We start from the raw sequence: 14,223 nt of genomic DNA, 5'->3' as shown, positions 1-14,223 counted from the left end.
GAGGGAAATGGGATGCAGTGACTGGGAAATGGGACACAGTGACAGTGGGAAATGGGATGGAGTGACTGATGGAAATGGGACGCAGTGACTGAGTGAAATGCGATGCAGTGACTGCGTGAAATGGGATGCAGTGAATGAGTGAAATGAGATGCAGTGACTGAGTGAAATGCGCGCAGTGACTGATAGAAATCGGATACAGTGACTGATGGAACTGGGATGCAGTGACTGACGGAACTGGGATGCGGTGACTTTGTGAACTGGGATGCGGTGACTATGTGAACTGGGATGCGGTGACTATGTGAACTGGGATGCAGTGGCTGAGTGAAATGGGATGCAGTGGCTGAGTGAAATGTGATGCAGTGGGGAGTGAATTGTGATGCAGTGACTGGTGGAAATGAGATGCATTGACGAAGGGAAAGGAAATGCCGTGTCTGTGGGAAATGGGATGCTGCGACTGAGGGTAATGGGATGCAGTGACTGAGGGTAATGGGATACAGTGACTGATGGAAATGGATGCAGTGACTGCGTGAAATGGGACGCAGTGACTCAGTGAAATGTGATTCCGTCACTGAGTGAAATATGATGCACTCACTGAGTGTCCTGTGATTCAGTCACTGAGTGAACTGTGATTCAGTCACTGAGTGAACTGTGATGCAGTGGCTGAGTGAAATAGGATGCAGTGGTTGAGTGAAATGAGATGCAGTGACTGAGTGAAATGAGATGCAGTGACTGAGGGAAATGGGATGCAGTGACTGCCTGAAATGGGATGCAGTGAATGAGTTGAATGAGACGCAGTGACTTATGGAAATTGGATGCAGTGACAGCGTGACATGAGCTGCAGTGTCTCATGGAAATGTGATGCAGTACCTGAGGGAAATAGGATGCAGTGACTGAGGTACAGGGAAGGAGTGACTGAGTTCATGGGGATGCAGTGCCCGAGCGGACTTGGGGTGCAGTGAGTGAGGGAAATGGGATACAGTGCCTGAGCGAAATGGGATGCAGTGGCTGAGTGAAATGGGATGCAGTGGGGAGTGAAATGTGATGCAGTGACTGGTGGAAATGAGATGCAGTGACGAAGGGAAAGGAAATGCAGTGTCTGTGGGAAATGGGATGCTGCGACTGAGGGTAATGGGATGCAGTGACTGAGGGTAATGGGATACAGTGACTGATGGAAATGGATGCAGTGACTGCATGAAATGGGACGCAGTGACTCAGTGAAATGTGATTCAGTCACTGAGTGAAATGTGATTCCGTCACTGAGTGAAATATGATGCACTCACTGAGTGTCCTGTGATTCAGTCACTGAGTGAACTGTGATTCAGTCACTGAGTGAACTGTGATGCAGTGGCTGAGTGAAATAGGATGCAGTGGTTGAGTGAAATGGGATGCAGTGACTGAGTGAAATGCGAGGCAGTGACTGCGTGAAATGAGATGCAGTGGGGAATGAAATGGGATGAAGTGACTGCTGGAAATGAGATGCAGTGTCTGAGGGAAATGAAATGCAGTGTCTCTGGGAAATGGGATGCTGGGACTGAGGGTAATGGGATGCAGTGACTGATGGAAATGGAAGCAGTGACTGAGTGAAATAGGATGCAGTGACGGAGCTACTGGGAAGGAGTGACTGAGTTAATAGGGATGCAGTGCCCGATCCGGCTTGGGGTGCAGTGACTTAGGGAAATGGGATACAGTGCCTGAGTGAAATGCGATGCACTGACTGCGTGAAATGGGATGCAGTGAATGAGTGAAATGAGATGCAGTGACTGAGTGAAATGCGCGTAGTGACTGATAGAAATCGGATACAGTGATTGATGGAACTGGGATGCAGTGACTGACGGAAATGGGATGCGGTGACTGTGTGAACTGGGATCTGGTGACTGTGTGAAGTGGGATGCAGTGGCTATGTGAACTGGGATGCAGTGGCTGAGTGAAATGGGATGCAGTGGCTGAGTGAAATGGGATGCAGTGACTGAGTGAAATGGGATGCAGTGACTGAGGGAAGTGGGATGCAGTGACAGAGCGAAATGGGATGCAGTGACTGAGGGTAATGGGATGCAGTGACTGAGTGAAATGAGATGCAGTGACTGACGGAAATGGGATGCAGTGGCTGTTTGAAATGGGATCCTGCGACTGAAGTTAATGGGATGCAGTGACTGAGGGTAATGGGATGCAGTGACTGAGGACAATGGGATGCAGTGACTGAGGACAATGGGATGCAGTGACTGAGGGCAATAGGATGCAGTGACTGAGGGAAATGGAATGCAGTGACTGAGGGCAATGGGATGCAGTGACTGAGCGAAATGGGATGCAGTGACTGAGGGAAATGGGATGCAGTGACTGAGTGAAATGAGATGCAGTGACTGACGGAAATGGGATGCAGTGGCTGTTTGAAATGGGATCCTGCGACTGACGTTAATGGGATGCAGTGACTGAGGGTAATGGGATGCAGTGACTGAGGACAATGGGATGCAGTGACTGAGGACAATGGGATGCAGTGACTGAGGGCAATAGGATGCAGTGACTGACGGAAATGGCATGCAGTGTCTTTTTGAAATGGGATCCTGTGACTGAAGTTAATGGGATGTAGTGACTGAGGGTAATGGGATGCAGTGACTGAGTGAAATGGGATGCAGTGACTGAGTGAAATGGGATGCAGTGTCTGAGGACAAACGGATGCAGTGACTGAGGGCAATGGGATGCAGTGACTGAGGGAAATGGGATGCAGTGACTGAGGGAAATGGGATGCAGTGACTGGGAAATGGGACACAGTGACAGTGGGAAATGGGATGCAGTGACTGATGGAAATGGGATGCAGTGACTGAGTGAAATGCGATGCAGTGACTGCGTGAAATGGGATGCAGTGACTGAGTGAAATGCGCGCAGTGACTGATAGAAATCGGATACAGTGACTGATGGAAATGGATGCAGTGACTGCGTGAAATGGGACGCAGTGACTGAGTGAAATGGGATGCAGTGACTGTGGGGCATGGGATGCAGTGACTGCGTGAAATGGGTCGCAGTGACTCAGTGAAATGTGAGTCAGTCACTGAGTGAAATGTGATTCCGTCACTGAGTGAAATATGATGCACTCACTGAGTGTACTGTGATTCAGTCACTGAGTGAACTGTGATTCAGTCACTGAGTGAACTGTGATGCAGTCACTGAGTGAAATAGGATGCAGTGGCTGAGTGAAATGGGATGCAGTGACTGAGTGAAATGAGATGCAGTGACTGAGGGAAATGGGATGCAGTGACTGCCTGAAATGGGATGCAGTGAATGAGTTGAATGAGATGCAGTGACTTATGGAAATTGGATGCAGTGACAGAGTGACATGAGCTGCAGTGTCTCATGGAATAGTGATGCAGTACCTGAGGGAAATAGGATGCAGTGACTGAGGTACAGGGAAGGAGTGACTGAGTTCATGGGGATGCAGTGCCAGAGCGGACTTGGGGTGCAGTGAGTGAGGGAAATGGGATACAGTGACTGAGTGAAATGCGATGCAGTGACTGAGTGAAATGGGATGCAGTGAATGAGTGAAATGAGATGCAGTGACTGAGTGAAATGCGATGCAGTCACTGAGTGCAATGTGATGCAGTGACTGAGTGAAATGTGATGCAGTGACTGCTTGAAATGGGATGCATCACAGAGTGCAATGGGATGCAGTGACTGGGTGAAATGGGATGCAGTGATTGATGGAAATTGGATGCAGTGACAGAGTGACATGAGCTGCAGTGACTGATGGAAATGTGATGCAGTGACTGAGGGAAATTGGATGCAGTGACTGAGGGAAATGGGATGCAGTGAGTGTGGGAAATTGAATTCATCGTCTATGAGATACGGGAAACAGTGACTGATGGAAATGTGATGCAGTGACTGTGGTGAAGGAGATGCAGTGATTGAGTAAATGGGATGCAGTGACTGAGTAAAATACGATGCAGTGACTGAGTGAAATGTGATGCAGTGACTGCGTGAAATGGGATGCAGTGACTGTGGTGAAGGAGATGCAGTGACTGAGGGAAATGGGATGCAGGGCCTGAGTGAAATGGGATGCAGTGATTGAGTGAAATGGGATGCAGCGATTGAGTGAAATGGGATGCAGTGATTGAGGGACATGGGAAGCAGTGACTGAGGGACATGGGAAGCAGTGACTGAGGGACATGGGATGCAGTGACTGAGGGACATGTGATGCAGTGACTGAGGGACATGGGAAGCAGTGACTGAGTGAAATGAGATGCACTGTATGATGGAAATGTGATGCAGTGACAGAGTGACATGAGCTGCAGTGACAGAGGTACTGGGAAGGAGTGACTGAGTTAATAGGGAATCAGTGCCCGAGCGGGCTTGGGGCACAGTGACTGAGGGAAATGGGATACAGTGGCTGACCGAAAAGGGACGCACTGACTGAGTGAAATGGGATGCAGTGACTGAGGGACATGGGATGCAGTGACTGAAGGACATGAGATGCAGTGACTGAGAGCCATGGGATGCAGTGACACACGGACATGGGATGCAGTGACACACGGAGGTGGGATGCAGTGACTGAGGGAATTGGGATGCAGTGACTGAGGGAAATGGGATGCACTGACTGAGTGAAATGTGATGCAATGACTGAGTGAAATGTGATTCAGTCACTGAGTGAAATTGGATGCAGTGACTGAGTGAAATGGGATGCAGTGACTGCGTGAAATGCGATGCAGTGACTGCGTGTCATGGGATGCAGTGACTGCGTGTCATGGGATGCAGTGACTGCGTGTAATGGGATGCAGTGACTGCGTGAAATGGGATGCAGTGACTGTGTGAAATGGGACGCAGTGACTCAGTGAAATGTGATTCAGTCACTGAGTGAACTGTGATTCAGTCACTGAGTGAACTGTGATTCAGTCACTGAGTGACATAGGATGCAGTGGCTGAGTGAAATGGGATGCAGTGACTGAGTGAAATGAGATGCAGTGACTGAGTGAAATGGGATGCAGTGACTGAGGGACATGGGATGCAGTGGCTGAGTGAAATGGGATGCAGTGACTGAGGGTAATGGGATGCAGTGACTGAGGACAATGGGATGCAGTGACTGAGGGCAATAGGATGCAGTGACTGAGGGAAATGGAATGCAGTGACTGAGGGCAATGGGATGCAGTGACTGAGCGAAATGGGATGCAGTGACTGAGGGAAATGGGATGCAGTGACTGAGTGAAATGAGATGCAGTGACTGACGGAAATGGGATGCAGTGGCTGTTTGAAATGGGATCCTGCGACTGACGTTAATGGGATGCAGTGACTGAGGGTAATGGGATGCAGTGACTGAGGACAATGGGATGCAGTGACTGAGGACAATGGGATGCAGTGACTGAGGACAATGGGATGCAGTGACTGAGGGCAATAGGATGCAGTGACTGACGGAAATGGCATGCAGTGTCTTTTTGAAATGGGATCCTGTGACTGAAGTTAATGGGATGTAGTGACTGAGGGTAATGGGATGCAGTGACTGAGTGAAATGGGATGCAGTGACTGAGTGAAATGGGATGCAGTGTCTGAGGACAAACGGATGCAGTGACTGAGGGCAATGGGATGCAGTGACTGAGGGAAATGGGATGCAGTGACTGAGGGAAATGGGATGCAGTGACTGGGAAATGGGACACAGTGACAGTGGGAAATGGGATGCAGTGACTGATGGAAATGGGATGCAGTGACTGAGTGAAATGCGATGCAGTGACTGCGTGAAATGGGATGCAGTGACTGAGTGAAATGCGCGCAGTGACTGATAGAAATCGGATACAGTGACTGATGGAAATGGATGCAGTGACTGCGTGAAATGGGACGCAGTGACTGAGTGAAATGGGATGCAGTGACTGTGGGACATGGGATGCAGTGACTGCGTGAAATGGGTCGCAGTGACTCAGTGAAATGTGAGTCAGTCACTGAGTGAAATGTGATTCCGTCACTGAGTGAAATATGATGCACTCACTGAGTGTACTGTGATTCAGTCACTGAGTGAACTGTGATTCAGTCACTGAGTGAACTGTGATGCAGTCACTGAGTGAAATCGGATGCAGTGGCTGAGTGAAATGGGTGCAGTGACTGAGTGAAATGAGATGCAGTGACTGAGGGAAATGGGATGCAGTGACTGCCTGAAATGGGATGCAGTGAATGAGTTGAATGAGATGCAGTGACTTATGGAAATTGGATGCAGTGACAGAGTGACATGAGCTGCAGTGTCTCATGGAATAGTGATGCAGTACCTGAGGGAAATAGGATGCAGTGACTGAGGTACAGGGAAGGAGTGACTGAGTTCATGGGGATGCAGTGCCAGAGCGGACTTGGGGTGCAGTGAGTGAGGGAAATGGGATACAGTGACTGAGTGAAATGCGATGCAGTGACTGAGTGAAATGGGATGCAGTGAATGAGTGAAATGAGATGCAGTGACTGAGTGAAATGCGATGCAGTCACTGAGTGCAATGTGATGCAGTGACTGAGTGAAATGTGATGCAGTGACTGCTTGAAATGGGATGCATCACAGAGTGCAATGGGATGCAGTGACTGGGTGAAATGGGATGCAGTGATTGATGGAAATTGGATGCAGTGACAGAGTGACATGAGCTGCAGTGACTGATGGAAATGTGATGCAGTGACTGAGGGAAATTGGATGCAGTGACTGAGGGAAATGGGATGCAGTGAGTGTGGGAAATTGAATTCATCGTCTATGAGATACGGGAAACAGTGACTGATGGAAATGTGATGCAGTGACTGTGGTGAAGGAGATGCAGTGATTGAGTAAATGGGATGCAGTGACTGAGTAAAATACGATGCAGTGACTGAGTGAAATGTGATGCAGTGACTGCGTGAAATGGGATGCAGTGACTGTGGTGAAGGAGATGCAGTGACTGAGGGAAATGGGATGCAGGGCCTGAGTGAAATGGGATGCAGTGATTGAGTGAAATGCGATGCAATGATTGAGTGAAATGGTATGCAGTGATTGAGTGAAATGGGATGCAGCGATTGAGTGAAATGGGATGCAGTGATTGAGGGACATGGGAAGCAGTGACTGAGGGACATGGGAAGCAGTGACTGAGGGACATGGGATGCAGTGACTGAGGGACATGTGATGCAGTGACTGAGGGACATGGGAAGCAGTGACTGAGGGAAATGGGATGCAGTGACTGAGTGAAATGAGATGCACTGTATGATGGAAATGTGATGCAGTGACAGAGTGACATGAGCTGCAGTGACAGAGGTACTGGGAAGGAGTGACTGAGTTAATAGGGAATCAGTGCCCGAGCGGGCTTGGGGCACAGTGACTGAGGGAAATGGGATACAGTGGCTGACCAAAAAGGGACGCACTGACTGAGTGAAATGGGATGCAGTGACTGAGGGACATGGGATGCAGTGACTGAAGGACATGAGATGCAGTGACTGAGAGCCATGGGATGCAGTGACACACGGACATGGGATGCAGTGACACACGGAGGTGGGATGCAGTGACTGAGGGAATTGGGATGCAGTGACTGAGGGAAATGGGATGCACTGACTGAGTGAAATGTGATGCAATGACTGAGTGAAATGTGATTCAGTCACTGAGTGAAATTGGATGCAGTGACTGAGTGAAATGGGATGCAGTGACTGCGTGAAATGCGATGCAGTGACTGCGTGTCATGGGATGCAGTGACTGCGTGTCATGGGATGCAGTGACTGCGTGTAATGGGATGCAGTGACTGCGTGAAATGGGATGCAGTGACTGTGTGAAATGGGACGCAGTGACTCAGTGAAATGTGATTCAGTCACTGAGTGAACTGTGATTCAGTCACTGAGTGAACTGTGATTCAGTCACTGAGTGACATAGGATGCAGTGGCTGAGTGAAATGGGATGCAGTGACTGAGTGAAATGAGATGCAGTGACTGAGTGAAATGGGATGCAGTGACTGAGGGACATGGGATGCAGTGACTGCCTGAAATGGGATGCAGTGAATGAGTTGAATGAGATGCAGTGACTTATGGAAATTGGATGCAGTGACAGCGTGACATGAGCTGCAGTGTCTCATGGAAATGTGATGCAGTACCTGAGGGAAATAGGATGCAGTGACTGAGGTACAGGGAAGGAGTGACTGAGTTCATGGGGATGCAGTGCCCGAGCGGACTTGGGGTGCAGTGAGTGAGGGAAATGGGATACAGTGCCTGAGCGAAATGGGATGCAGTGACTGAGTGAAATGCGATGCACTGACTGAGTGAAATGCGATGCACTGACTGAGTGAAATGTGATTCAGTCACTGAGTGAAATGGGATGCAGTGACTGAGTGAAATGCGATGCAGTGACTGAGGGAAATGGGATGCAGTGACTGAGGGAAATGGGATGCAGTATTTGTAGGAAGGAGGATGCAATCACTGAGTGAAATGCGATGTAGAGACTGAGGGAAAGGAGATGCTGTGACTATGGGAAATGGGATGCAGTGAGTGTGGGAAATTGAATGCATCGTCTGTGAGGTACGGGAAACAGTGACTGATGGGAATGTGATGCAGTGACTGTGGTGAAGGAGATGCTGTGATTGAGTGAAATGGGATGCAGTGACTGTTTGAAATGGGATGCAGTGACTGAGGGAAATGGGATGCAGTGACTGAGTGAAATCGGATGCAGTGACTGACGGAAATGTGATGCAGTGACTGAGGGAAATGGGGTGCATTATTTGTGGGAAGAAGGATGCAATCACTGAGTGAAATGAGATGATGAGACTGAGGGCAAGGAAGATGCGGTGACTATGGGAAATGGGATGCACTGAGTGTGGGAAATTGAATGCAGCGTCTGTGAGATACGGGATACAGTGACTGATGGAAATGGGATGCAGTGACTGAGTGAAATGGGATGCAGTGACTGCGTGAAATGCGATGCAGTGTCTGAGTGAAATGTGGTTCAGTCACTGAGTGAAATGGGATGCATCACTGAGTGAAATGGGATGCAGTGACTGATGGAAATTGGATGCAGTGACAGATTGACATGAGCTGCAGTCACTGAGTGAAATGAGATGCATTGTTTGATGGAAATATGATGCAGTAACTGACGGAAATGAGATGCAGTGACCGAGTGAAATGAGATGCAGTGACTGAGCGAAATGGGATGCAGTATTTGTGGGAAGTAGGATTCAATCACTGATTGAAATGAGATGCAGAGACTGTGGGAAAGGAGATGCTGTGTCTATGGGAAATGGGATACATTGAGTGTCGGAATTTGAATGCAGCGTCTGTGAGACACGGGAACCAGTGACTGATGGAAATGGGATGCTGTGACTGTGGTGAAGGAGATGCAGTGATGGAGTGAATTGGGATGCAGTGACTGAGTGAAATGTGATGCAGTGACTGAGTGAAATGTGATTCCGTCACTGAGTGAAATATGATGCACTCACTGAGTGTACTGTGATTCAGTCACTGTGAGCTGCAGTCACTGAGTGAAATGAGATGCATTGTTTGATGGAAATATGATGCAGTAACTGACGGAAATGAGATGCAGTGGCTGAGTGAAATGGGATGCAGTGACTGAGTGAAATGCGATGCAGTGACTGAGTGAAATGGGATGCAGTGAATGAGTGAAATGAGATGCACTGACTGATGGAAATTGGATGCCGTGAGAGAGTGACTTGGGCTGTCGTCACTGAGTGAAATGAGATGCATTGTTTGATGGAAATATGATGCAGTAACTGACGGAAATGAGATGCAGTGACTGAAGGAAATGGGATGCAGTGACCGAGTGAAATGAGATGCAGTGACTGAGCGAAATGGGATGCACTATTTTTGGGAAGTAGGATGCAATCACTGATTGAAATGAGATGCAGAGACTGTGGGAAAGGAGATGCTGTGTCTTGGGAAATGGGATACATTGAGTGTCGGAAATAGAATGCAGCGTCTGTGAGACACGGGAACCAGTGACTGATGGAAATGGGATGCTGTGACTGTGGTGAAGGAGATGCAGTGACGGAGTGAAATGTGATGCAGTGACTGAGTGAAATGGGATGCAGTGACTGAGTGAAATGGGATGCAGTGACTTCGTGAAATGGGACGCAGTGACTGCGTGAAATGTGATTCAGTCACTGAGTGAAATATGATGCACTCACTGAGTGTACTGTGATTCATTCACTGAGTGAACTGTGATTCAGTCACTGAGTGAACTGTGATGCAGTCACTGAGTGAAATAGGATGCAGTGGCTGAGTGAAATGGGATGCAGTGACTGAGTGAAATGAGATGCAGTGACTGAGTGAAATGAGATGCAGTGACTGAGGGACATGGGATGCAGTGACTTAGGGACATGGGATGCAGTGACTGAGGGACATGGGATGCAGTGACTGAGGGAAATGGGATGCAGTGACTGAGTGAAATAGGATGCAGTGACTGAGTGAAATGCGATGCAGTCACTGAGTGCAATGTGATGCAGTGACTGAGTGAAATGTGATGCAGTGACTGCTTGAAATGGGATGCATCACTGAGTGCAATGGGATGCAGTGACTGGGTGAAATGGGATGCAGTGATTGATGGAAATTGGATGCAGTGACAGAGTGACATGAGCTACAGTGACTGATGGAAATGTGATGCAGTGACTGAGGGAAATTGGATGCAGTGACTGAGGGAAATGCGATGCAGTGAGTGTGGGAAATTGAATTCATCGTCTATGAGATACGGGAAACAGTGACTGATGGAAATGTGATGCAGTGACTGTGGTGAAGGAGATGCAGTGATTGAGTAAATGGGATGCAGTGACTGAGTAAAATACGATGCAGTGACTGAGTGAAATGTGATGCAGTGACTGCGTGAAATGGGATGCAGTGACTGTGGTGAAGGAGATGCAGTGACTGAGGGAAATGGGATGCAGGGCCTGAGTGAAATGGGATGCAGTGATTGAGTGAAATGCGATGCAATGATTGAGTGAAATGGTATGCAGTGATTGAGTGAAATGGGATGCAGCGATTGAGCGAAATGGGATGCAGTGATTGAGGGACATGGGAAGCAGTGACTGAGGGAAATGGGATGCAGTGACTGAGGGACATGTGATGCAGTGACTGAGGGACATGGGAAGCAGTGACTGAGGGAAATGGGATGCAGTGACTGAGTGAAATGAGATGCACTGTATGATGGAAATGTGATGCAGTGACAGAGTGACATGAGCTGCAGTGACAGAGGTACTGGGAAGGAGTGACTGAGTTAATAGGGAATCAGTGCCCGAGCGGGCTTGGGGCACAGTGACTGAGGGAAATGGGATACAGTGGCTGACCGAAAAGGGACGCACTGACTGAGTGAAATGGGATGCAGTGACTGAGGGACATGGGATGCAGTGACTGAAGGACATGAGATGCAGTGACTGAGAGCCATGGGATGCAGTGACACACGGACATGGGATGCAGTGACACACGGAGGTGGGATGCAGTGACTGAGGGAATTGGGATGCAGTGACTGAGGGAAATGGGATGCACTGACTGAGTGAAATGTGATGCAATGACTGAGTGAAATGTGATTCAGTCACTGAGTGAAATTGGATGCAGTGACTGAGTGAAATGGGATGCAGTGACTGCGTGAAATGCGATGCAGTGACTGCGTGTCATGGGATGCAGTGACTCCTTGAAATGGGATCCAGTGACTGAGGGAAATGGGACACCGTGACTGAGTGAAATGGGGTGCAGTGACAGCGTGAAAGGGGATGCAGTGACTGCTTGAAATGGGATCCAGTGACTGAGTGAAATGGGATGCAGTGACTGAGGGAAATGGGACACCGTGACTGAGTGAAATGTGATGCAGTGACTGAGTGAAATGGGATGCAGTGACAGCGTGAAATGGGATGCAGTGACTCCTTGAAATGGGATCCAGTGACTGAGGGAAATGGGACACCGTGACTGAGTGAAATGGGGTGCAGTGACAGCGTGAAAGGGGATGCAGTGACTGCTTGAAATGGGATCCAGTGACTGAGTGAAATGGGATGCAGTGACTGCTTGAAATGGGATGCTGTGACTGAGGGAAATGGGATGCAGTGACTGAGGGAAATGGGATGCAGTGACTCAGGGAAATGGGATACAGTGATTGAGTGAAATGGGATGCAGTGACTGATGCAAATGAGATGCAATCACTGAGTGAATTGCAATGCAAAGACTGAGGGAAAGGTGATGCTGTGACGATGGGAAATGGGATGCAGTGAGGGTGGGAAATTGAATGCAGCGTCTGTGAGATACGGGAAACAGTGACTGATGGAAATTGGACGCAGTGACTGGGGTGAAGGAGATGCAGTGATTGAGTGAAATGGGATGCAGTGACTGAGTAAAATACGATGCAGTGACTGAGTGAAATGTGATGCAGTGACTGCGTGAAATGGGATGCAGTGACTGTGGTGAAGGAGATGCAGTGAATGAAGGAAATGTGATGCAGTGACTGAGTGAAATGGGATGCAGTGACTGAGTGAAATGGGATGCAGTGACAGAGGGAAATGGGATGCAGTGACAGAGTGACATGAACTGCAGTGTCTGATGGAAATGTGATGCAGTACCTGATGGAAATGGGATGCAGAGACTGAGGTACTGGGAAGGAGTGACTGTGTTCATGGGGATGCAGTGCCCGAGCGGACTTGGGGAGCAGTGAGTGAGGGAAATGGGATACAGTGCCTGAGTGAAATGAGATGCAGTGACTGAGGGAAATGGGATGCAGTGACTGCGTGAAATGAGATGCAGTGACTGAGAGAAATGGGATGCAGTGACTGAGGGACATGGGAAGCATTGACTGAGTGAAATGCGATGCAGAGACTGAGGGAAAGGAGATGCTGTGACGATGGGAAATGGGATACAGTGAGTGTGGGAAATTGAATGCAGCGCCTGTGAGATACGGGAAACAGTGACTGATGGAAATGGAATGCAGTGACTATGGTGAAGGAGATGCAGTGACTGAGTGAAATGGGATGCAGTGACTGTGTGAAACGTGATGCAGTGACTGAGTGAAATGTGATGCAGTGACTGAGAGAAATGTGATGCAGTGACTGAGTGAAATGGGATGCAGTGACTGAGTGAAGTGTGATGCAGTGACTGAGTGAAATGGGATGCAGTCTCTGAGTGAAATGTGTTGCAGTCACTGAGTGAAATGGGACGCATCACTGAATGAAATGGGATCCAGTGATTGACAGAAATGGGATGCAGTGACTGTAGGAAATTGAATGTAGTGACTGAGTGAAATGGATGCATTGTCTGATGGAAATGGGATGCAGTGTCTAATGGAAATGGGATGCAGTGTCTCGGCGAAAGGAGATGCAGTGTCTCGGGGAAAGGAAATGCAGTGACTGAGTGAAATGGGATGCAGTGACTGCGTGAAATGCGATGCAGTGACTGAGTGAAATGGGACGCAGTGACAGCGTGAAATGGTATGCAGTGACTCCTTGAAATGGGATCCAGTGACTGAGGGAAATGGGACACCGTGACTGAGTGAAATGTGATGCAGTGACTGAGTGAAATGGGATGCAGTGACAGCGTGAAATGGGATGCAGTGACTCCTTGAAATGGGATCCAGTGACTGAGGGAAATGGGACACCGTGACTGAGTGAAATGGGATGCAGTGACAGCGTGAAAGGGGATGCAGTGACTGCTTGAAATGGGATCCAGTGACTGAGTGAAATGGGATGCAGTGACTGAGTGAAATTTGATTCAGTCACTGAGTGAAATGGGATGCAGTGACTGAGTGAAATAGGATGCAGTGACTGACGGAAATGGGATGCAGTGACTGAGGGAAATGGGGTGCATTATTTGTGGGAAGAAGGATGCAATCACTGAGTGAAATGAGATGATGAGACTGAGGGTAAGGAAGATGCGGTGACTATGGGAAATGGGATGCACTGAGTGTGGGAAATTGAATGCAGCGTCTGTGAGATACGGGAAACAGAGACTGATGGAAATGGGATGCAGTGACTGAGTGAAATGGGATGCAGTGACTGCGTGAAATGCGATGCAGTGACTGAGAGAAATGTGATTCAGTCACTGAGTGAATTGGGATGCAGTCACTGAGTGAAATGGGATGCATCACTGAGTGAAATGGGATGCAGTGACTGATGGAAATTGGATGCAGTGACTGATTGACATGAGCTGCAGTCACTGAGTGAAATGAGATGCATTGTTTGATGGAAATATGATGCAGTAACTGACGGAAATGAGATGCAGTGACTGAGCGAAATGGGATGCAGTATTTGTGGGAAGTAGGATTCAATCACTGATTGAAATGAGATGCAGAGA

At 48.6% G+C, this 14,223-nt stretch overlaps 1 long non-coding RNA gene and 1 pseudogene across 1 annotated transcript in view; one reads left to right on the top strand and one right to left on the bottom strand.

Annotated features, from left to right (window-relative positions):
* LOC132206905 (utrophin-like) overlaps window positions 1-14,223 on the bottom strand; it is a 615,509-nt pseudogene that overhangs the window by 417,956 nt on the left and 183,330 nt on the right.
* Window positions 1-14,223, top strand: part of LOC132206958 (uncharacterized) — an 84,266-nt gene that overhangs the window by 50,506 nt on the left and 19,537 nt on the right. The window lies entirely within an intron of this gene.

This window comes from Stegostoma tigrinum, chromosome 44, assembly GCF_030684315.1.
Source record: "Stegostoma tigrinum isolate sSteTig4 chromosome 44, sSteTig4.hap1, whole genome shotgun sequence".
Lineage (NCBI taxonomy): Eukaryota > Metazoa > Chordata > Chondrichthyes > Orectolobiformes > Stegostomatidae > Stegostoma > Stegostoma tigrinum.
The sequence above is the reverse complement of the archived record's forward strand: the minus strand, read 5'-3'. Positions and strand labels throughout refer to the sequence as shown.